Here is a 23,720-nt window from a genome sequence, read left to right on the forward strand (position 1 = left end):
TGTTTTTATCACCAGAAATTTTACTCTCACCTTTCCAATATAAACTTAAACAACTGTCTATCCTCCTCTTATATTTTTTACCATATTTTTTCAGTTTAAAAAATATATGGTTGGGGTACCTGGGTGGCTCAGTTGGTTGAGCGACCGGCTTTGGCGCAGGTCATGATCTCACGGTTTGTGAGTTCAAGCCCCACGTCAGGCTCTGTGCTGACAGCTCTGAGCCTGGAGCCTGCTTCAGATTTTGTGTCTCCTTCTCTCTCTGCCCCTCCCTTGCTCATGCTCTGTCTCTCTCTCTCTCTCTCTCTCTCTCTCTCTCAATAATAAATAAACATTAAAATTAAATATATATATGGCTACTTAAGAAAGCAATAATATAATATACTTAAGTTATTTTATTTTCAGATCTGATCTCCTTTTTACAGCAGTTTAAATATGCAACTAATGTGTAAATCAGACAATGATTCCCATTATCTAATTATTTAAGATAAAATGAAAGAGTGGATTTTAAGTGCTATCTGATTTTTTTTTTAATGTTTATTTTGAGAGACAGAGAACAAGCAGGGGAGGGGCAGAGGGAGAGAGAGGGAGAGAATCTCAAGCAGGCTCCATGCTGATAGCTTGCTGACACAGGGATCTCTCAACCATGAGATCATGACCAGAGCCATGTGCTTAACCGAATAATCAAAAGCCAGGTGCTTAACCGAATGAGCCATCCAGGGGTCCCGTGATATCTGATTTTTAAAGACTGTAAACTTGTAAATTTTAAGTCAGTGTTCTGGTCACTAAACTGTTGTCAGCAGGACAACTTGTCCTCACTTATAAAGGGGCTGTTAAGGAAGTTCAGATCAGAGACTATGACTATGTTATGGTAAATTAAAACTAATGAAAATAATTTTCAGTTTTAAAATGTACAAAGAATAGGAAAGTAGTGGATTCATTTAAGACTGTTAAAGATAAACTAACATATTAAAAGTTTTTAGAGTTCATTTGAGCAAAAATCAATTCAAACCAGGCAGCCTCCAATCTAACAGATAGAAAGGAGTTCTATGAAGCTGTACAAAACGAAAGACTTACAGGCAGAAGGGAGTGGGAACAAGGAAGTTATATTGCCAAAAATTCAGGTTTGCTATTGCAGGCTTACTCTTCTTTAGGGGATGGAAGGGATCTATGAAGCTGATTACTTACCTAGTGCTGATAGAGCAACTCCAGATTGACTGGCTTATGGTTCTATTTCTGGGAGAGACTAAACTGTAATTAAGTCAAGTCTCAGGTTGGTCACATAAGGCTTAGCATAAGCAACTCTATTTTGGGCTTTTGTTTCGACTTTTAACAAGTGTAAGACAAAGGAAGGATTTAAGAATATCACTCAGATTTCTGCCCTAGGTAATTAGGTATATGACAACACTACTAAATGGAATTTAAAATACTCCTTCAGACAATTATATTAACAGCATCAAAGAGAAACATGAGTTAGAGGAAACAATTTGGATACCAGTGGGATGTGAGTAGTCCATGGAACAGTGAGGAAGGATGAGGTCTTCCAGGAAGATTTGGTAGCATGGTCACAGCAAGTCAGTGATATGGGGGCTGGGAAAAAAGATGTCCAAGAGAACAATAGCAGAAAAACTGCCATCGAGGTGAAAACAGCACCAGGAGAGTTTGTCCTTAGTGAAACAGAGGTGTAGAACTTTAAAATTGCAACTAAGAGGGATGCCTCAGTGGCTTGGTCATAGGATCTTGGTTTCGGCTCAGGTCATGATCCCAGAGTCATGGGATGAGCCCCGCATCTGGCTCCTCACTGAGGATGGAGCCTACTTAAGATTCTCTCGCTCTTTCCTTTTACCCTTATTCCCTGCTCTTTCTCTGTCTAAAAATAAAAAATAAAAATGCAACTAAGAAATTTGGAAAATAAGTCCTCTGTAACTTTGTAAACTGGATTGTAGCCATTGAGAATTGAATGAGGAAAAAAAACAGATTGGGAATTAAGTAAAGGTCTTAGTTGTTTGTGTTTGGTTTTGATTTTATTCATTTTGCCTGATTCACTTTTGCATGTAGGGCTATGCGATGAAGCTATGTGAATGAAAAGATTGCTGACATTAGAGACATTTCCAAAACAAGAAAGTGAATCAAGTCAAAGTGAAGCTTGTTGTATAGCGGTATATGCCACCTCAAAATATACTTCTTTGCTGTAAGGAATATTTGAGCTGATTATTTTGAGAAACTGCAGACCCAAGACAAGTTCTGAAAATAGAGTAGAAATGGGACACCTGGCTGGCTCAGTCTTGGAGTATGTGACTCTTGATCTCAGGGTCTTGAGTTTGAGCCCCACTGGGTGTAGAGCTTTCTTAAAAAAAAAAAAAAAAAAAAAGAACAGCAGTTATTCTTTATGAGAGAAATTTACATTTGTTGAGGAAATTTACATTTGAAGGAGTCCTAACTTTTTTAAGACATAACTTTTTTTACCTGAGAGATCTGTCTTTAAAGTAGAACAATTATTTGTTTACCAAACATTTCCTCCTCTCACCTTCCTGCAAAGTATCGCTCCCTCCCCCAACACAAACACCTTTTCCTTTAGTCTTTGAGTTTAAGCTAGTATTTAAGGTAGTGGCTTGTGTCATCTCAGGGAATTGATCCAATTTTTTTCTGAGTATCTTTTATATATACATAAAGAATACAGGTATAATTATTTTTTTTGTTTTTCTGTTGTTAATTTGACTTTTATTATAGGGAGTTTCAGCCAAGAATTTAGAAGGGTAGAAGCAAAATTTTTATTCCTCCTCTATAAGGTCAAGTTAAGGAATACCACATTTTGAGTTAAAATCTATCTGCCTAGATTTACACTGTATATCTGAAGATGAGTTATCTATTAAACTTAATTATAAAAATTATATATATATAATATATATATTATAAATATATATATATAAATATAAAAATTATAAAAATGTTTATTAATTCAAAGAGAGAGAGAGAGAGAACTTGCATGTGCATGATGGGGGTAGGGACAGAGAGAGAGGGACGGAGAATCCCAGGCAGGTTCTGCACTGTCAGCACAGAGCCAGACGTGGTGCTCAATCTCATGACCATGAGATCATTACCAGAACCAAAATCAAGAGTCAGATGCTCAACCTACTGAGCCACCCAGGTGCCCCTATCAATTAAATTTAAATTTAAACTTTTGTCAGTCAAAACATGTTAGTTAGGACCATATCCTTCAATCTTGGGGGAGGGGGAATTATTAGATTACAAGACAATAAGTAGTTGTCTCTTTTACTGCCTACATAACATAAAATAAAAAGCAGTTGTTTAGGAACTTCTAGATATTAGTCTATGAGAGCATATAATTTTGGCCACAAAAAATCTGAAGTATTTCTTGAAGGGGCTGCAGGCAGCCACCCCAAAATGAGCCACATTGACATGAAGATTATGTAGAGTTTAAGGCAATGAAGACCCTAAGGACTTTTGTCCCTCCCTTACTACATAGACTAAACTAAATTGGGGAACTTTACAAGAATAAGGGTTACTAGCAGAGATAATTTTTAGCTGAATGGCCCATCTTTAGGTCAAGGTAAACATCTAATTATCAAGCATTGCTCTTCTCATCACCCTGTGAAGTACATTCTTTTTCTCTGAAGTCCCAGACCCCTACATCCTTTTCCTTATTTCAGAATGACATGCACATCTCATTTTCCCTAATTTTCTTTGGCATTTCCACGTTTGTATGGATTCCCCATATGCACACTATTACATTTTATTTTCTCCTGTTAATCTGTCTTGTGTCAATTTGATTCCTAGTTTGGCCAGAAGGACTTCTTGAAGGGGACAGGAATTCTTGCTCCCCAACTGTCTAAACTACCTTTAGTTATATTTCATTAATTAGAAAAAATTCAAAATCCTTACTTTTATTCTGGTTTATTTTGTTATTATTCTGAATGGATAAATTATAAAGTTTTATACAAATAAGAAAAGCTTCTATTTTCTCTCCACACCTCTTTTCTTTTCTATTTCAATACTACTTTACTCTAGCGAAGAATTTATAGAACTTAGCATTCAATGCTCCAATTCTTTTTATTTCTTCAATGAGAATGATTACTATTTATGCCAGACCTGAAGCTTAAAGTTCTCTACATTGAAATACGTCTTTGAATCTTTATTCTGAATGTTTTCTTTCATTTATATTATTATCCTGTCAGTTTTATTCAGCTCAAATAGCGACTGAAGTTGAAAACACATGGTTTATGATCATATTTTTGATATGTTATGCACATTAAAATTTTTCAGATATTGAAGATAACAAGAATTCTTATTAAAACTCACTGAATGCATCTTAGAAAATGTTCTTGGTTTTTAAAAGAAATCACAAGTAAGACACATGCTTGTCAAACAAATTTCTTCCTATGACAACATGATAGGCTTTGTCGATAGCAAGAAAGAGCAAATATGATTTATCTTGACTCCAGGAAAGTAATTCTTTCTTTTTCAAATGACACATTTTTTTTCATTGACACCACTGAATGATTTAGATAATGTTATTTCTGTGTAGGTATTCTGCTAGTCAGGAACCTAAACACAATGATTAACAATTTGTAATTTAGTATTGATTCAGAGGAAGTTTTTCGGTTCTACCAATCTTCACCTGATATAATCTATAACATTTTTAGCAATACTTTAGAAAATAGAATGTCAAGCCAAAAAATACCTTAGCTGGCTAAAAAAAAAAAGAGAAATTAGAAAATAAGATTGGAGTTAAAAATAATTTTGAGTTTTTTTAATAATCAATGCAGGCATCACCTTTCCTGAGAATCCATTCTGATCTATTCTAGATGAGGGGCCTCTCTTACTGGGTTCATTCCAAAACCATGTGCTAGCCTCTATCTCATTATTTTGTACAATTACAGTTGATTTGTCTGTGTTGAGAAACAAAACTCAACTGGGTAAATTTGAAGATCTAATAGGCTTTATTCAACAATTGTATTGAGCAGCATCACATCAAGCAAGGAGAGGGGTGCGCAAAGGAGTTGGAGAAAATGGAAGGTTTTATCATGCAGGTTATCTCATCTTCCTTTGGGGATTGCAAGGGGGCTGTGTGACATATTACTTCATTGGTTCTTATCAGAAAATTTCTAACTAATTGGTTAAAACTTACATTTCTTAGGGAGGTTAAAACTGCAAACTGGTTAGGTATTAAGTTCTGATTGGTAACTTGACCAAGGTGATGCCATTTGGGGCTTACACTTTTCTTTTTAACATCTGTCTACTCCACTTGAGTAGTATCTCCTGGATAGTGGATAATGCTTTGTATATATCTGAATATCCAGTAACTTATATGTTTGAACTTATTAAAGATAGAACAATAGGTATATGCATTTGCGTTTTCAGAGCTAGAAACTTCTAAAAAGTAAGGGTGCATGATCCATTCATGTAGTTGACAAATATTTATTAGACACTTTTCTATTCCAGACTCTATTCTAAACATCAGGGGACAATGTACAGAACGGAGGTTGTCCTATCCTCACACTGTTTACATTTAAATTGACAATAAATACAATAACAATTTTAAAAAAGTAGGTGAATAGTATGCAAGAAAGTGTTAGGAATTTCAAACTGGTGCTATTTCAGATTGAGTGAGGTTCTTCTCTGCATCAGTGACATCTAAGAGGAGATATAAATTAAAAAAAAAAGGTTGTGCAAATATCTCAGGAGAAAACATTTCAAAAAGAAGAAATAGTAAATATAGAGGACCCGAGGTGGGAGTATACTTCACATACTTAGAGAGGATAAAAAGACTGATACAGAAAGCACATGGTGACCTAAGAAATAGTGGAAAGATACTATGTGAGAGATAGCAGGCAGTAACAACCTATAGGTGCAGGAGATGAAAAAGTTTTCCTTAACCCTCTTATGGTCCCTGGTTGGGTCTGAAAACTAATGAAGACAGATGAACAAGAGAAAGGCAGACATATGTCATTAAATACATGTGTACATGTATATGGGAGTCTTCTCAAGAAAATAAAGACCCAAGGTAGTGACCAGAGCAAGATGCTTTTATACTTTTTAGGCAAATAAATAATAAATTTGTGAAGAATTGACAAAACACAAGGGTGTGGGCTAGGAATAGCAAAGGGTAAAGAAGTATCTGAGAAGATAAGAGTTAGTTTAGCAAGGTTTGTTGATACAGATTTCTCAGCCCCAATTTCCATGTCTCTGGTGATAAACATACCTTCTTTAATCTGTATATGGGGAGGGCTCCTCTCACATGAGAATTTCGTGCCTTGTTTCAGGGAAGAAGAGTGGGAAAGGAAAGTTAAAAGTGACCTTCCTGCTTCTGCCATTTTCTCAAAATTCTTCAGCTTAACATCCTCAATATGTCAAGGTGTTATATGTGGGGACAATGTGTCCCGAACCTCAACACAGACCATGTGAGCATTTGGATTCAAACCTGAATGTGTCATGACGTTTATTACTGGGAGCTTTGAGCAAGATTTTGACATGATCTGACTATGATTTTTTAAAGTCTTCACTGTTTTGTGGAAAATAGACTTCTCCAAGAGAGGAATTTAGATCAATTAAGCATTTGCCAGAGTCCAGGTGGCTGAATATGGATGGTAAAGGTGAAGATGATGAGAAGCAGACAGATTCCATATGCATTATGTTGATGGAACTGAATAAGTGTGCTGATTGATTAGATAAGAATGTAAACACATAAATCAGAGATGATTCCAGATATTTTCGCTGAAGAAACTGGATGAATGTTGTTGTCATTTCCTGATTATTCTGATGCCAATCTCTCAAAGAAAGTTATAAAATTAGAACTGAAGACAAAATTAATTTTAAAAATGACAGAAAATATTTATTTTAATTTCTTACTAAAATTTTGAGTTCTGAAAAGAAATTGTGTTATTAACTTTCTTTGGAAAATATTTTGTGATGAGTCTGAATTCAAAATGTCATCAATTTTTAACACTGACTATGATTTAAAATTGTCCATCTGATATTTTATAATGCAATAAACCCCAAATTATTTATCTTTGAATTTTGTGATTTATAAAAAGAAATACATATTTGGTCTTTGTCTACTGTTTATGACACATAGGTCCTAAAAACCTTGAAATTTTTATATAAGAATCATAGGGTCATCCTTTGCTAGAATATTTAGTTTTTTCCCCAGTTTCTGATATCTCTCCAGAGCAAGAAGGTGAAATAAGTGTCTTTGGCCATCCATAGCAAGCCCCTTTCAACCAGGTTGGTTTATGTTAATTAATGACTTTTGGGCAGCCTGTGAAGATGGGAACTGGCTGCCAAGAGAAATAACCATGTGATTAAACGTTTGTAAGTTTTTCCACCAACCCCTGACGTCTCAGAGAGGGGAGAGACATTGAAGATTGAATTAATCATCAATGATCAAGTGATTTAATCAATCTTCCTATGTAATGAAACCTCTAAAAAATTCTAAAACGATGAGATTCGGAGACCTTTCAAGTTGACCAGCAGAGTGGTTCTGGGAAGCCATGTCCCTTCCCACATACCTTGCCCTATGCATTCCTCTTATCTGACTGTTCCTGAGTTATATCCATTTATAACTAAACTAGTAATCTAATAAGTAAAATATTTTCCTGAGTTTTGTGAGCTGTTCTAACAAATTCATCAAACCCAAGCCAGGGCTGTAGGAATCTCTGATTTTTACAGCAGAGCTGTAACAATTGTAGGACATCAAGCTGGTGTCACAGAATTGCTGGGGGAGGAGGGAGTCCTCACATATCTAGTGTCAGAAGTGCTGTGAGTGGTTTTTTTTTAATGTTTATTTTTGAGAGAAAGAGAGAGAGAGAGTGGGGGGGGAGGAGCAGAGACCGAGGGAGACACAGAATCTGAAGCAGGATCTAGGCTCCGACCTGTCAGCACAGAGCCTGATGGGGGTCCCAAACTCACAAACCATGAAATCATGACCTGAGCAGAAGTTGGATGCTTAACCAACTGAGCCACTGGGCGCCTCGCTGTGGAGTGTTCTAAGTGCGAGTGAAGTAGTGGAGAGTGAGTAAAGATAAACAAAAGTGTTTTTTCTTTACAAGTTTATTTACAATAAATTTTACTATAGCATTTATAATTTTTTACTTAAACTTAAAATGTCATAAAAACCAAAGGAAGAAAATCAAATGCATATGAAAGATTCAAATGTTGGCTGATAGTTATCTTTATTACCTAATTTTTAAGTCTATCACTTATGTAACATTTGTCACAATTTTAAATATTTGATAATTTTATTAAAACTGCCATTATTTTTATTCAACATGTACTATTCTGAAAGATGAAAATTTAATTAATTATGGAGAATTGAAGACTATTTTCAAGCAAGTTGCCAAAAATACAGAAATCAAATTTATAAAAAAAATAAATGTATCTAAACAGAATAGTTGAGCTAATTTAGAAGAACAAAGCTAGATATTACTAGATATTAAAACTGATTTTGCAATTACATGATTTAAGACAGGGTAGTATTGGCACAAGGAAATATACAGAGACAAAAGAAAGAAGAAGAGAAAAAAAGCAGAGCCTAGGTGATAAAGTAGGCAGTTACTTAGATATGAGCAGGGACCAAGTGCTTTCTGACTAATAAAAGGACAGAAGCCAAAGTTCAAGAAGCAGAGACAGACCCCAGAGGATGCACAAGTGTTCTTCCCTATAACCACTGCCTACAGCTTCATTATAATACATTTACATTGTGTTTTTGACCCCCACCCTGGGAGGGAAGTCTGCCATGACAGTTTCAATAAGGACCACGTAGAGTCAAAAAGTCCCCATCCTGACAGTATGAAGAGTCCCTTAGATAAGTGGCTGCAACTTTAGCCAGGAACTGCCCGAGCTATGACCCATAACCTATTCAAATAAAAAGAAAAGACAATCCTGATCCCTGGTGCAGCTCCCACCTCTGGGCCTGTACTCTCTGCCATCTCAAGAATGTGCTTTCCCTTGAACTACTATTAAACACTTGCTTGCTTAAGGGTTTGGCTCTGAATGCCTTCTTGACTGAATTCAAGAACCAAAGCTAGGCAATTTGATTCACCACTGACATTAGGGAGAGACCCAACATATACTATTTTACCTAATTTATATATGAATCATGTGATTCACCAGGAAAAAGACAATCTGCTAATAAATAGTGCTGTGTCAATTGGTATCCATAAGGAAAGAGTGAATCTTTATTTCTACCTTACAATGCTCAAAAACTAGTTAAAAAATATGAAAATGTGAGGGAGAGAAAATTACTTTTCTTATACCTTTCTAGGTTCTTGGCTGAGACCCTCCCACCCCAGTAATAAAAGACAGATTAACATGAAAAAAACAAAAACAGAGTTTAATAATATTTTTACTGCCTGTATACATAGAAAAAACCCAGGAAAATTGAGTAACAATTTTTTTTTCTCTTATCAAATATTTTTTTTATTTAAAAGAATGTGTCAAAAATGTACAAAAAATAAAGAAAAACAAAAATCACTTTAATCTCACTACTCAGACATAATCACTGATTACAGAAAATTGAGTAACCCTTTTTTTTTTTTTTAACATTTATTCATTTTTTTGATAGAGAGAGACAGAGCGTGAGCAGGGGAGGGGCAGAGAGCGCGGGAGACACAGAATCCAAAGCAGGGTCCAGGTTCCGAGCTGTCAGCAGAGAGCCCAAAGCCGAAGTGGGGCTCGAACTCACAGACCATGAGATCATGACCTGAGCTGAAGTCGTACGCTTAACCCACTGAGCCACCCAGGCGCCCCTGAAAACTGAGTAATTCTTGAAGATAAAGTCCATCTTGTCAGTTCAGAGAACATGAGAGGTCATATCATCCCCTTGGACAGGACTGGCCAAGGAATATGCAGGCCTACATTCAAGAGACGGAGTGCTTACCTACCGTTCAAAGGCACATGAAGGAATGCAGCCTCACTAGCTTAAAAGTAATCATCCTAAAGATATAATCACCAGGTGTACCAAAAAAAAACAAAAACAAACAAACAAACAAAAAACGATAACTCTAACATAAAGAATAAAGATATTTTCAGATTCCAAGTCTCTTGAGAAGTTCAAGACTTCCTGGGGACTAGATGAAGTGACACCAGATGAGCACCTGCTAGCATGACCTCCTGGGCCTCCAATCAATGGTCTCCACCTTCACAGGAGGTGAGGAAGCTCCAAAATTTCTCCTTAAAAACTTAACCACATGGGTGTCTCAGTTGACTAAGCACCTGACTCTTGGTTTTGGCTTAGGTCATGAACTCACAGTTTGTGAGTTTGAGCCCTGTGTCAAGCTCCATGCTTTTTCTCTCTCCCTCTCTCTCTGCCCCTGCACTGCTCATGCTCTCTCTTTCTCAAAATAAATACATAAACTTAAAGAAGAAAACACTCACTCGCAAGTCAATGGGGATTTTGGAACTTTTGAGCATTAGGTCCCCATTCTCCTGGGTGATGTCACACTCATAAATTGCCTATCTTTCTTCACTGCAAAAGCTCCATGTCAGTTTTTATTGGCTTTCTTCCTTTCTGGTGGATGGACTCACCTTTTGTTTTGTTACACCTTCTAAAATGACCCAAGCCACCACCTTAAATATGATCCCTAGTTAAAGTCCAAAGAAGATATTGGGGTAAGGGGAAGGTTACCAGACAAAGCACAGTAATCAAGGATATGGTTGTTTTACATATTTAAGTCCTTATCTTCTCCATTGATAAGAATTTCTAGATATTTAGACATCTTCCTCTTCCTAGTACAGAGAAGGAGACACCCTTATAAATGGAGCTTTCTTTCATAAATGTCAATGTCTCTTTACAAAAGGATAATTTCCACAGTTTTCAGAGTTTTTCCTATGTCTGTTATTTCTTACAAATAATCAGCCTATAATAATCCTCCTGCCAAAGAGGCACATTTTGAAGTGGTATCTTCTGCTCCCCTTTGAAACTAAAACTACATAGCTTTTAGAAAAAATATAAGAAAATGTCTTTCTGAACTTGAGGTAGGTAAAGGCTTTAAAAATAAAAGTACAAAAAAGAATTAATCACTGAGGAAATAATTAATAAGATGGACATCATTAAAGTTAAAATTGGGAAAATCTGTTCATCAAAAGACACCCTTAAAGTGAGGCACAGAAAGGGAAATATTCAGATTAAAGATATTTTACAAATATATTCAAAATTCATACAAATCATTAAGAAAAATTTCAAAAAAAAGAATACAAAAATCGACGAAAGATTTGAAAGAGTACTTCATACTGAAGGAGAATCAATGCCCTAAAAACAACTAAATCTTGCCTATTTTACCAGATATCACAAAAATGTAAATTAAATTCCAATGTTATATGAACGTACAGACCCACGGGAATGGCTAAAAAGAAAAAAGACAGAGAATGTGTATTATTGGTGAGGATGTAGAACAATCAGAACTCTCAGACACCATCAGTAAGATATAATTTGGTACAATCATCTTGGAAAATTGTCAGTATCATATGATTAGCAATTCTATGACTAATAATAAACCCCAAAGATATGAGTGCTTATGAAATTTCATAAGAATTTCATAAATTAGTAATAACCTAAATATAAATAAATATACCATGACATATTATACTATAATGAGAGTAAATAAAATATGCTAGATGCAATAAGATGAATGAATCACAAAAAAACAAAATACAGTAAAACCTTGGTTTGAGAGAATAATTCATTCCAGAAACATGCTTGCAATCCAAAGTACTAATTTTTCAAAGCAAATTTCAAGAGCCATTGGCTCTGTTGTGATCATGTGACATTCGGCGTCACATACTACTCGTATTGCAAGATCACTCATTTATCAAGTTAAAATTTATTAGAAATATTTGCTCATCTTGTGGAACACTGACAGAACAAGTTACTCACAATCCAAGGTTTTACTGTACTAAATAAAAGAAAAATGGACAATATGAACCTATAGTATTAACAATTGGAAGCATGGTCACTTTTGTGAAGAGATAGTTTCTTGTGGTGATCATTCTGGAGGCTAGCAGTGCTCTATTTTTTGTTTAGGGGTTCTGGTTACTCTGGGGTTTTGCAGACTATGAGTTTGGAGTTCTCTCTTGTCTAGGACGAGAGCAGATGGCAGAAATGAGAACAGGAGAGGCTAATGTCTGGGAGAAGGCAAGAGCCCCAAACAGGGGTTTTATCTCTATATTTATTGAGATCTTAAGGTTTTACATATGTGGTTGACATGCAGAAAAAAATAAGTTAGTGACCATTAACTTGTGTGTGTAAGAAGCAAAGGGTTTGGGGGCCGAGTGGCATTAGGAGTTGAGATTAAAGTACAATGATGTACTGGCGCCCAATGCCAGATGGACAATGTTTCTCTGTAGGCGATACAGCTGAGTAGCTGTTATCTCCAAAGTTTAAGATTGCTGGAGCAAGCTGCCTCAAGGCTAACAAGGTACACTTTTCACTAACTAACCTAGCCAACCTTGGGTGTCTTGGCCCTGTAGCGGCTTTCCACCTCTAACTGTTCTTGGATGCTTTTGTCCTGTGGAGGCGGCTTTCAACCCTAAGCCTTGTTTTACTTAATGACTAACCTTGGGCGCTTTTGTCCTGTGGAGTCTTTCCGCCTACTAAGACTTGTTGACCCATTGGCGCAAGCATACAGAATTCCTAAACTTATCTCCCACATGGGGGATGTATTCATTTTGTGGGTATGCATCCAGCTATATAATCATAATTTGTTTCTTTTCTTAGATGTATACTTACCATGTCCAGCACTGCTACCTAGTCTGTACCACCATGCTTCTTACTTGTACTTCCTCAAAACTACCTGTTCCTTGCTTCCCTTCTGTTCAGATCGCCCATAATATGGGCTCTGCATAGCCACAGTGATCCTTTAAAACAATTCATCCAATAGTTACCAATCTAAATTTGAATGCAATTCCTAACCATGGCTCCAGATCACCTCTCCAATCCCAGTTACCAATAGTCTTCCTTTGTAGTCTTTGCCCTTCAGATACTTTTACCTTTTTACTATTCTAGGAATGCATCACACTCGGTCATGCTCAGGGCCCTTGCATGTGCTGCTCCTTCTGCTTGTAATATGCCTACTTCTCTCATTTCAATAAAATCTCTTCTTAAATCTCATCTTCCCAAAGAGACCATTTCTGACCTCATCTAAAATAGCACCAATACACTATTGTCTTTTACTTTGATTTACTTTTCTTCATAGTATTTATAAGCACCATATATCATTGTTTACTATCTCTCTCATTTTTACTAAAATAAAAAAAGGAACATTGACCCTGAGCCTATTTTGTTTTGTTCACTGCTGTGTCCAAATTGCCTTGAAGAGGCATATCATATATTCCTATCTTATGGGTTTAGGAAATATATTGACTAGGGGCACCTGGGTGGCTCAGTCAGTTAAACATCCAATTCTTGATCTTAGCTCAGGTCATGATCTCATGGCTCATGAATTCGAGCCCTGCATTGGGTTCTGCACTGACAGAGAGGAGCCTGCTTGGGATTCCCTCTCTCTCCTTTTCTCTCTGCTCCTCCCCTGCTGGTGATCTCTCTTTCTTTCTCTCTCTCTCTCTCTCTCTCTATATATATATATATATATATATATATTTGATACATCAATATATATATATTGATATATATATGTATATATATGTATATATAGGTATATATATATATATATGTATATATATATCAATATATTTGATGCATCAATGTAAAACAAGAACTATATTGACTGGATTCATAGAGAGTTAATAATATATTAATTATAGAGTTTCCTATGTCCAGAAAAATTGATAGTCATTTACTATATATGTGTGTGGTATGTGTGTGTACACATCTATTCATGAGTATGTGTGCATGCATGTGTAAACACAGGGATTTATTTATAAACTTTTCTAGAAATCAATGCTTTCTACCTAGTAGGTACAGTCATTTATCTGTTTGAGCAAAGAAAGAATCAGAAAATGATGGAGGCAGGAAAGGAATACATTCTTTTCTTTGATATATATATATATATATCAAAGAATATATATATTTTATATATATCTATGTCATTCTGGTACAAACTTGGTTACTGCTATAAGAAATTTGAACTTCAACTGATAATGTAAATTGAGCATACATGCACACACATATACATACACACTCATGTGCATGCATTCACACACACATACACTAACTCACATGCGTCCTAGTAGTCACAATAATAAAAGGAAATATTAAGGCTATGTAATTAGCTCTAGGATCTCCAATTCTGGTCAATAGGGCCACTACTTGGGTTCTTATTCCTGAATGATAACAAGGGGAAAGTACAAATAAGTTTATAGCTCTTTATTTTTGGAGATAATTTTTTTTAACTCCTAATGTTCTTTCCTATCATTCAAGGCAAGATATAGAGGAATGTGAAATATTTGGACACCAGAAGGCGGTAATCAATTTTAATTAAAATTTTTGATATTAAATTATTCTAGCTTGCTCCATAATTTCAGAATTATTACTTTAAAACTTAATAATACTGTATGTCTCTGACTCTATGCGATGTTTGTTACCTTCCCAAGTTAATAAGAACTTGCCTATCATTTCACCCCATAGCATTTTATTCTTATTGTTATCATTATTATCCATTTTTATCTTCTGTATATGTTTGCTATGGACTGAATGTGTCCCTCTAAAGTTCATATTTTGAAGCCTAATCCCCAGTGTGACAGCATTTGGAGATAGGGCCTTTGGAAATTAATTAGGTAATGACGGTGGAGCCTTAATGAATGAAATTAGTGATTTTATAAGAAGAAACAGGGTATAGCTTGCCTTGTCTTTCTCCTCTCTATTTCATGCAAGATACAGCAAGAAACAGATCATCTGCCATTCAGAAGGCTGGTTCTCAGATAACAGATCCTCCAGAACCTTGATCTTAGACTTCCCAGCCTTCAGATCTGTGAGAAGTAAGTGTCTGTTGTTTAAGCCACACAGTTTATGGGATTTTTTATAAAAGCCCAGACTAAGACCATGTTTTTTTTAGCACGTATTATATTACATTATATTTTGAGATTCTTTAAGTTTTAATAATGCAATATAATACACTCTAATGCAATATAATTCCATCTTGACTTTCCTTATTGTCTAGGAAAGGTGTTTAGGGAAATTGTTTAGGTGGTATTTGTTGAAGAAGTGGAGAATATATTTGCAAACATTAATTTGTATTGTATCATGGTCAAATTTCTTGTGAGGTCAATTACTTGTATTTTAAATACTTTAATTTGTATTAAGTTCATCTGTTTGACTGTGACTTATATATCCTTATACTATATTTCATCTTTTCTACTTTTTGCTCATTTATTTTAATTAAACCATTATAATGTCATTAATCATGGTGGTTTCATTAAATCTGATGACCCATACATCATAGTAATATTAAGGGATGTTAATACATGGAAATTTTACTTCATAGTTGAAGACAAAAAATAGATTTAAAGTCATAAGTCAATAGCTACACATCACTGTATTAATGACAGGGTAAAACCAAATATTAGAGTGCTCAGAACTCTGGTTAAAGTGACTACTCAAATTGGAAGAAATAAACATCCTTGTCAATCACTGCAAAAATAATGCATTTCACTGGTAGAGGAAGAATACAGAAGAGATTACCCTTTCCTGATACTGTAAGATACCGAAAGAAGCATTGATTAAAATCTCACAGAGTTCTGTTATTATCGGTCATTTTTATATAAAATAGGTATTCTTCATAAACCTAATTTTTTAAAATTTTATTTTTTATTTTTATTTTTGATTTTTTAAAAAATTTTTTAACGTTTATTTATTTTTGAGACAGAGAGAGACACAGCACGAACGGGGGAGGGTCAGAGAGAGAGGGAGACACAGAATCTGAAACAGACTCTAGAGTCTGAGCTGTCAGCACAGAGCTGGACGCGGGGCTCGAACTCATGGACCTGAGATCATGACCTGAGCCAAAGTGGGACACGTAACCGACTGAGCCACCCAGGCGCCCTATTTATTTTGTAGAGAGAGTGACAGAGAGAGACAGAGAGACAGAGAATGAACGGGGGAGGGGAAGAGGAGAAAGACATAGAATTCAAAGCAGGCTCCAAGTTCAGGGCTGTCAGCACAGAGCCCAAAAGGAGCTCAGGAACAGTGAGACCATGGCCTGAACCAAAGTCAGAGGCTCAAATAACTGAGCCATCCAGGCACCCCAATTAACTTAATTAAAAAAAATTTTTTTTTTAACGTTTATTTATTTTTGAGACAGAGAGAGACAGAGCATGAATGGGGGAGGGGCAGAAAGAGAGGGAGACACAGAATCGGAAGCAGGCTCCAGACTCTGAGCCATCAGCCCAGAGCCCGACGCGGGGCTCGAACTCACCGACCGCGAGATCGTGACCTGAGCTGAAGTCGGACGCTTAACCGACTGAACCACTCAGGCACCCCTTAACTTAATTTTTTAAAAAATAAAATGAATAGTATTAACATGATGATCAATTAAATTGTTAAATCATTATAATTTTTAATATTTAATGTGAAGATTAAATGTAGTACTTAATTTTTAGCAAAGTATCAGAGAGAATTTTTTTTTTCTTTCTAAAACCCAAAAGTGAAAAGTGAAGTCTGTTCTATGGATAGCAAACAATTGTTGGAAATAAAACATACTTTAAAAGAAGCTCAGATATCCAGAAAATGAGATTGTAGTATAATTATAACTAACAAGTACTTTTAATGTTGCTTTTAAATTTTAAGTTCTGTTTCAGGTCCCCCGGTATTACTGAGATATATAAAAATCATATATCATCAAATTCTGAGTTGATTTTAAGTAAATTGGGACTACTGATGATAATTATCTGTGTTGCCCTCTTATAATGAAAGTGGATATGTGGTTAACTAAGTAAGAAAGACATTTTCCTTGCTTAAATTCCAATTTCCAGTGCTTAAATTCTAATTTTGCATTCAGAAAACAAGGGAACTTCCCCAAGATATCCAGCCTCAGTCTCTGAGATGCGATATTGGTTTACCAGAGTTCAGTTCTATTTTTTCTAAATAATCAATTACTAATTGCTTAAAAATAAACTATTGTTCTGGTCTTTAAATAAATCACTGGCGAAGTTCACTTAAAATGCTTACTGTGGTAACTTCTTGAAGGTGCAACTCACTCACATTGTATTGCATTTTTCTAAATTTAAGGCTGATTTTTATACTTACCTATATTTTTATCAAAATGTCTATGTTCTTTGTTCACAACCAAGTGATAAAATTATGCTCATTTCTATCAATTTTGTATATGTGTGAATATGTGTGTGGACTCTCTTCTTCTTTATGTTTCTATTCTTCTTCTCTATAATCATGTACTATTTTGAGAAGCCAAATTTTACCTAGAATCACTCTTCCCAGATTTCAGTAAACTTTAAGTCAAAAGTTTTTAAAGTAAAAATTAAAAAAAAAATATCTATGGCATTTTATATTTTCTGTAGAACTTTTTTATTTTATTTTTTTAAGTGGGCATCATGCCCAGAATGGAGCCCAACACACAAGGCTTGAACTCATGAGATCAAGACCTGAGCTGAGATCAAGAAATGGATGTTTAACCAACTGAGCCACCAAGATGCCTCTAGAAATTTTGTACTGAAAACATATTGATTTTAGTTGTAGAAGATACACGTGCATGTACTCACACGCATGTGCATTTATACACACATGCACATGTACATACACATACCCACACATACACATTCACATGCACACACTCACACATACACACATGCTCAAATTCAGTTAGGGGAGAAAACCAGGGTACATAATACGTTTACTATTTAAATGGAAAGTTATCAGGGTACCTGCATGGCTCAGTTTAAGTGTCTGACTCTTAGTTTCACCTCAGGTCATGATCTCATAGTTTCCTGAGTTCAAGCCGGGAGCCTGCTTGGGATTTTCTCTCTCTCCCTCTCTGTCTCTGCCCCACCTGACTCTTGCTGTCTCTGTCTCTCTCAAAATAAATAAATAAATAAATAAATGAAAAATTATCTAATTTGTGCTTTAATCATGTAACTTAAATATGTATATATAATGTATATTTATATATATGTATATATGAAAATGAAAATAAATGTAGATTTTATAAAGCATATTTTAATCAAAGTAATCATTCACCTTGATTTCTCTTTTTAACACCAGATAGTAAAATTGGTCAGAAATTAGGGTACTTGTTTAATAGAGAAAAGATTCTGCAGAATGTTTCAGAGATTTTACTTTCATGAGTAAGATACTTTCTTGAGGGGGTATTGTATCTAAGTTACATATACTGCCACCTTTATTAGGTTGGTCTTCCCTTAGGTAGGATTAGGGAATCATTTCTGTGCAAATAGCAAGGATTTCCCTCTAGGTGTGTGCTTTCATCAGTGAATAGGCAGGGTTCATTCCCTAAATTAATATACTGCTAATGTACACCTGAACCCCTACAGAAGGGAAAGTGTCTATTACAACACAAAAGTGGTATTCAAAACAGAACCTTACTTGACTGATAATAAGCCTACATTTCTGCCCTGCCTCCCAGAAAGTTCAGAAATCAATTAAATGCTGAAAGGTTATAACAAACTCATCCAGATATGCTGTACATCTAGTAGTTCTTTGTTCATGAACTTTGGATCTCTATATTTTTCTTTTTTTTTCCAGTTTTCCTATTTCAATAATTTTTAATATTAAAGAATACCTCAAGTTGAAAATTAGTAGAATATAAATTATATTTTAATAACCTAGAGAGCTAACTTTTTAATTATAAAATATTATTTTACTTACAAATGCAAAGGTGTTTCAGGTTCTTTTAGTCTTCTCTTACTAAGTAACAAATAAGCAATATTTTCACCTGTTGATTGCTGTATGTTGATTCATGATTCAGTTAGAGGCTAATACTTGTGCGTTGTTAATAGGAAAAAAAAATTCAAAATATTCCAAAAGACCAGTGAAACCTCTGGTTTCCACCTCATGATGTACAGAAGTATGAATAGTAGCATCTACCACCATTACAACAACAAAGAGCTTGACTGATGTCAGGTTCATGCCTTTTGTTTTCCAAATGTATTGAAGCACTTTGGTCATAGAACAATTAATGCCCCCCACCAAATCTAGGAGATAAAGTGTTTCCTGGAAGAGTGGAAGGAAGTCATGTGTTTTCATGGGAAAATGAAACAAGGTATTGACAGGTACTTTTTGGCTAGAATAGCTCACAAACTGGTGAAGGCTGAGTGTGAACTAGAGGGACAGTGTGAAAGTTGGAGGAGTCTGTACCATCTTGTATGCTCCTTCTCCAGAAATCCCACCAGGCACTCTCACAGAAAGAATCTCAAAACACCCTAAGAAGTGTTACTTATGGTACAGACCTGAGGAAGGGAACAACACCCATGGGTGAGAGTCAAGAAACACTACCTACATATCTTCGCTATCTCCACTATGGAATAAAAGCTTGATTCTCTCGTGGGACATGCAATAGCAGTAATGAACTTAAACATTAGTAAACACCTACTGCAATAAGTGGAAGGAAACAGGTGGGGTCTAAAAATCTATTATTGAAGGGCACCTGGGTGGCTCAGTTGGTTAAGCATCCAACTTGATTTTGGCTCAGGTCATGATCTCATGGTTCATGAGATTGAGCCCCTCGTTGGGCTCTGCACCAAGTGTGGAGCCTGCTTGGGATTCTTTCTTTCCCTTTCTCTCTGCCCCTCACATGTTTATGCTCTTTCTCTCAAATAAAGAAATACACATTTAAAAAAATAAATAAATAAAAATCTATTCTTGAAAGAGGAGCTTTATTATACACTGAGCCCATAACTGTAACTAAGGGAGGGGCTGAGGAACTGAGGAGGTCACACCTTCAAGTCCCAGATACATGGCACAGATCTAAGACTGAACCAGAACAACATATTGCACATATTAACCACCTACTTACCCTCCACTCTCCACTGCCAAATTAAATCTCTAATCACAAGGAACAGCAGAATACTGTTGAGAGAAGGCTAGGAGAGGAGCAGGATTGTTCAGAGAATCCTGGGGCACAGAAAAAAAGGAATGGCTTAAACCTCAGAATTCAACAGAAAGGAGTCTGGTCAACCTCACTCCACCTTAGATACAAATTATCTCTACAGGAATTTGAACACTGTGATGCACTATCAGTAACCATAGCAACAACAAATCTTAAACTTAGCCCATCTCCCATCAAAATTAACACTAACCCCCACACTGAAGATGTAGCCAAAGGAAAAGTGGGCCCATTTCCACACTTGAAACCTATTTAACACATTGTCTACTGTTCTACACAATATATCCAGATTTAATGAAAATATTAAGAGGCATAAGAAAAGGAAAGAAATCTCACCATAATCTCAAGAAAAAAAAGTAGTCATCAGTACAGATTTAGATATGACATAGAAATTGGAGCTATCTAACAGGGAACTTAAATAAGGTGAGGAATGATGTCATCAAGATGATAGGAGTTTCCAGCATTCATCCCCTGCAGACACATCAATTTTAATAACTATCCATATGTGAAAATACCTTCACAACAGCTAAGGAATCTAGGTAAGAGATTACAGTACATAAATAAGATGAATTGAAGAGGGTAGGAAAAAGAGATTCACATTGCCAAAGTACTCCCCGCCAAGCTTGGGCAGTACAGTACCAAGAGAGATACTCTCTGTGTGGGGGAAGGAGATTGAAATGAGCACCCAACTTTGCTTTGGACTCCAGTACCATGTTTACTCCAGTGAATTCCTGTGTTAGGTAAGACTCTTCAGCCCATGGATCCCAGGCTAGCCCTGATGGACCCTATCTCCAGGCCTACTCCACAACCAGTCCCATCTAAAAGTCCCAGACTTGAGGCCCACCCTTGCAGATGCATGTTTCAGGCCAGCACCCATGGACCCTGCTCTAGACTAGCCCTCCTGGTCCCAGATTCTGGTCCAGCATCTATAGAGTCAGCTTCCTGCCAGTTCCTGCAAACACAGGCTTCAGGCCTGCCCCATTGCCAGGCCCACCCATGCCAGGGTGGCCAGTTGTGGACTCTTACAACAATCCACCAGTGGGCCTCACCAGTTGGCCTACCCAAATTTCTGGATGAGTTAACTAGCGAAGAACTTTCTTTGCCAAAGTCAGTCAGTAGAGACTGGAGGAGGTGCCTACTTCTTCAAATTTGTAGACATTAACACAAGCCCATGAGGATTGTAAGAAGTATAGCACCACAAAATGAACAAAATAAAATACCAAACTAACCCCCCAAAATGGAGATCTATAAACTGCATGACAAATAATTAAAGACAACATCCCAGCAATCTCTAAATTCCAATGCAGGGTGGCTGTAGCATGGGATTATGGTATTGAAGGGGAAGTACTGGAGGCAGGTTCAAGGGATATATGGCTGCTGAAGAGAAACCCATGGTCTAACTAGAGAAAGCAGAGACCAGCAGAAGTCATGGTTGAGTATTCCCATGGAAGCACTCAGAAATGGAAGGTCAGGGGAATAGGAAAGACAAGTGATTTAAGTGGTTATTTCCAGGCAGGAGAGATGTCTGGTTTTGATTACACATTCTGGCCTGGCACAATGGGGAAATATGATGTAATGCTGCCATGAAATTGGCAGAAGATAGACTCATAGTTTGACAAGCATCTTGGTATTGGGTAGGGTCAGCCATAAAACAGAGGCAAGTTCAGGGAAATATTATTCCAGTGGATTTCCTGAGTTCACCAAGGGTAATACATTTAATCTATTGTTCCTGGAAGGTCTCAATCCAAATTGCAATGTCTTGCCGAGTTCTTGGTGAACTTAGAAGTGAGATCACCCTGGTGAGTAATGAAGTCTCCTACTGGTGATATGTCTTTGTGGTATTGTCTCTGGTATAGGGGGTATAGTTATCTTCAAAGACAAATTCTTGGATTAAGTTAATGTGGTCTGGGGCAATGTCCTCTCCATTGATAAATCCATTTCACTCAGGGGTGAGGTCTTCTGGTGTGGTGGCCACCTAGGGAGCTAGTGACCCTCCTATGTGGTTATCAAGCTGGGGTGCCAATCATGAGCTAAGGGTAGGCTAGCTTTACACAACTTGAAGGCTTCTCTGAAGGCTGAGCTGCCTATCTGCATCTAGAGGAACAAATTTTTACAGCTCCCTCTGGTGGTCAGGGACACATTTAGCAAAGGAAAAGACAGTTGGCCCTTTTGCTCCCTGGGGAGCTACATGTATATGGCTAAAGGAGATATTTGCACTGCTACTTGGTGTTTCTGAGACTGACTCCATGAGGGTGTTGGACAAATCATGGAAGTACAGACCCCGAATGGGTTTTATGTATGTGCAATCATACGCCCAGTTAGTTTGTAGTGATATTTGATATTTGTAGCAACCCCATCAAGGGTGGGGCTAGCAGCAAGGATCATTTAGATATCATTTCCAGAGGGACCATCCCTGTGAAAGAATTCAATCCCTTTGTCATCCAGACTCAGGGGCACGCTAGCCTCACCTTTCCAACAGGGCTCTCCATCATTCCCTGCTTTCCTACCCTGTGATACAATTTCATTCTGGCTTAAGTACTGGCCACATAGGCTATGGAAAGGAGCATTTTAGGCTTAATGACTCCTGTCTTAAGCATATGGTTAAGAACAGGGTCTAGGCCTCAGTGCCGTGTTTAAGTCAATATTGGTATTGAGGGGTGTTTACTATCCTGATCAGAGAAGGAAGACTCACTGGTATCCATTTCGCAGGAAGACCAAGAACTTGAGTTTGTTCTGTGTTGCATGGTGTCATGTCAGTGCATCCATGGCTATAAACAGAGGAAGAGTCAAGTGGGCTATCACCAGAGGAAGCCATTTGAGGTGAATGGTCCCAGTAGTTACATCAGAATGGGTTTGTACACTTTGTTTCACTGCCAAATCCTTATAGGTTGAAGGGTCTCTTTCTAAGAATCTAGATGGAATGTCTGGAAAGCAGTAATTTGGGTTCTGGTGTCTACCAGGATCAATTTTGTGGTTTGAATTGAGGAATCTGGCCTCATCTCAGAAGCAGCAAAGTGCTACCAATGAACTTCTATAAAAACATATGCTCCAAGTCCTGCCTCTCTCTCTGTCTACATTTTGCCTTGACCTCCCTGTGTAGCCCCATGAGGGCATATACTTTTTCTAAAAATTTTCTAGAACTTGTGAGTAATAAACCTCTATTTGAATCTCTCCCATGGTCTTCTTTTGGAACTTTGTTCACCGTCTGGCACCCTGTGTTTCAGTTAACAAATGGTAATTTAGGAAAGTCATAACAGTGGTATGTACCTTGATTAGATGAGCTGCATTTTTTATTCTTTGTTCTGTGTTGTATATCTGGAAAAGTGCCTGTGTTTACCTGCTTCTGTTTTACAAGGCCTATAATAGGAGACTTAGACCAACTTTGTCCTAGCCATAAGGAAAAACTGCTAATTTACTAATACAACAAAAATCATAACAAAAAAGATGTTTTAAAAACACCTTACTCTTTTGGATCCTTGTCTAAGTTTTTTTTTTTTTTTCTTATGTTCAATTTTTTTGCCATCTCTACATCAGCAGTGTACCAATAAGAAAAGTGGAGAACAGAGAAGTTATATAACTTATATGAGGAAACACAAAAAATATATCAGAAACTTCCTCCATCTCTACTTCTCTTCATCATATATCTATATCTATATCTATATCTATATCTATATCTATATC

The sequence above is a fragment of the Panthera uncia genome (assembly GCF_023721935.1).
Source record: "Panthera uncia isolate 11264 chromosome B2 unlocalized genomic scaffold, Puncia_PCG_1.0 HiC_scaffold_24, whole genome shotgun sequence".
NCBI lineage: Eukaryota > Metazoa > Chordata > Mammalia > Carnivora > Felidae > Panthera > Panthera uncia.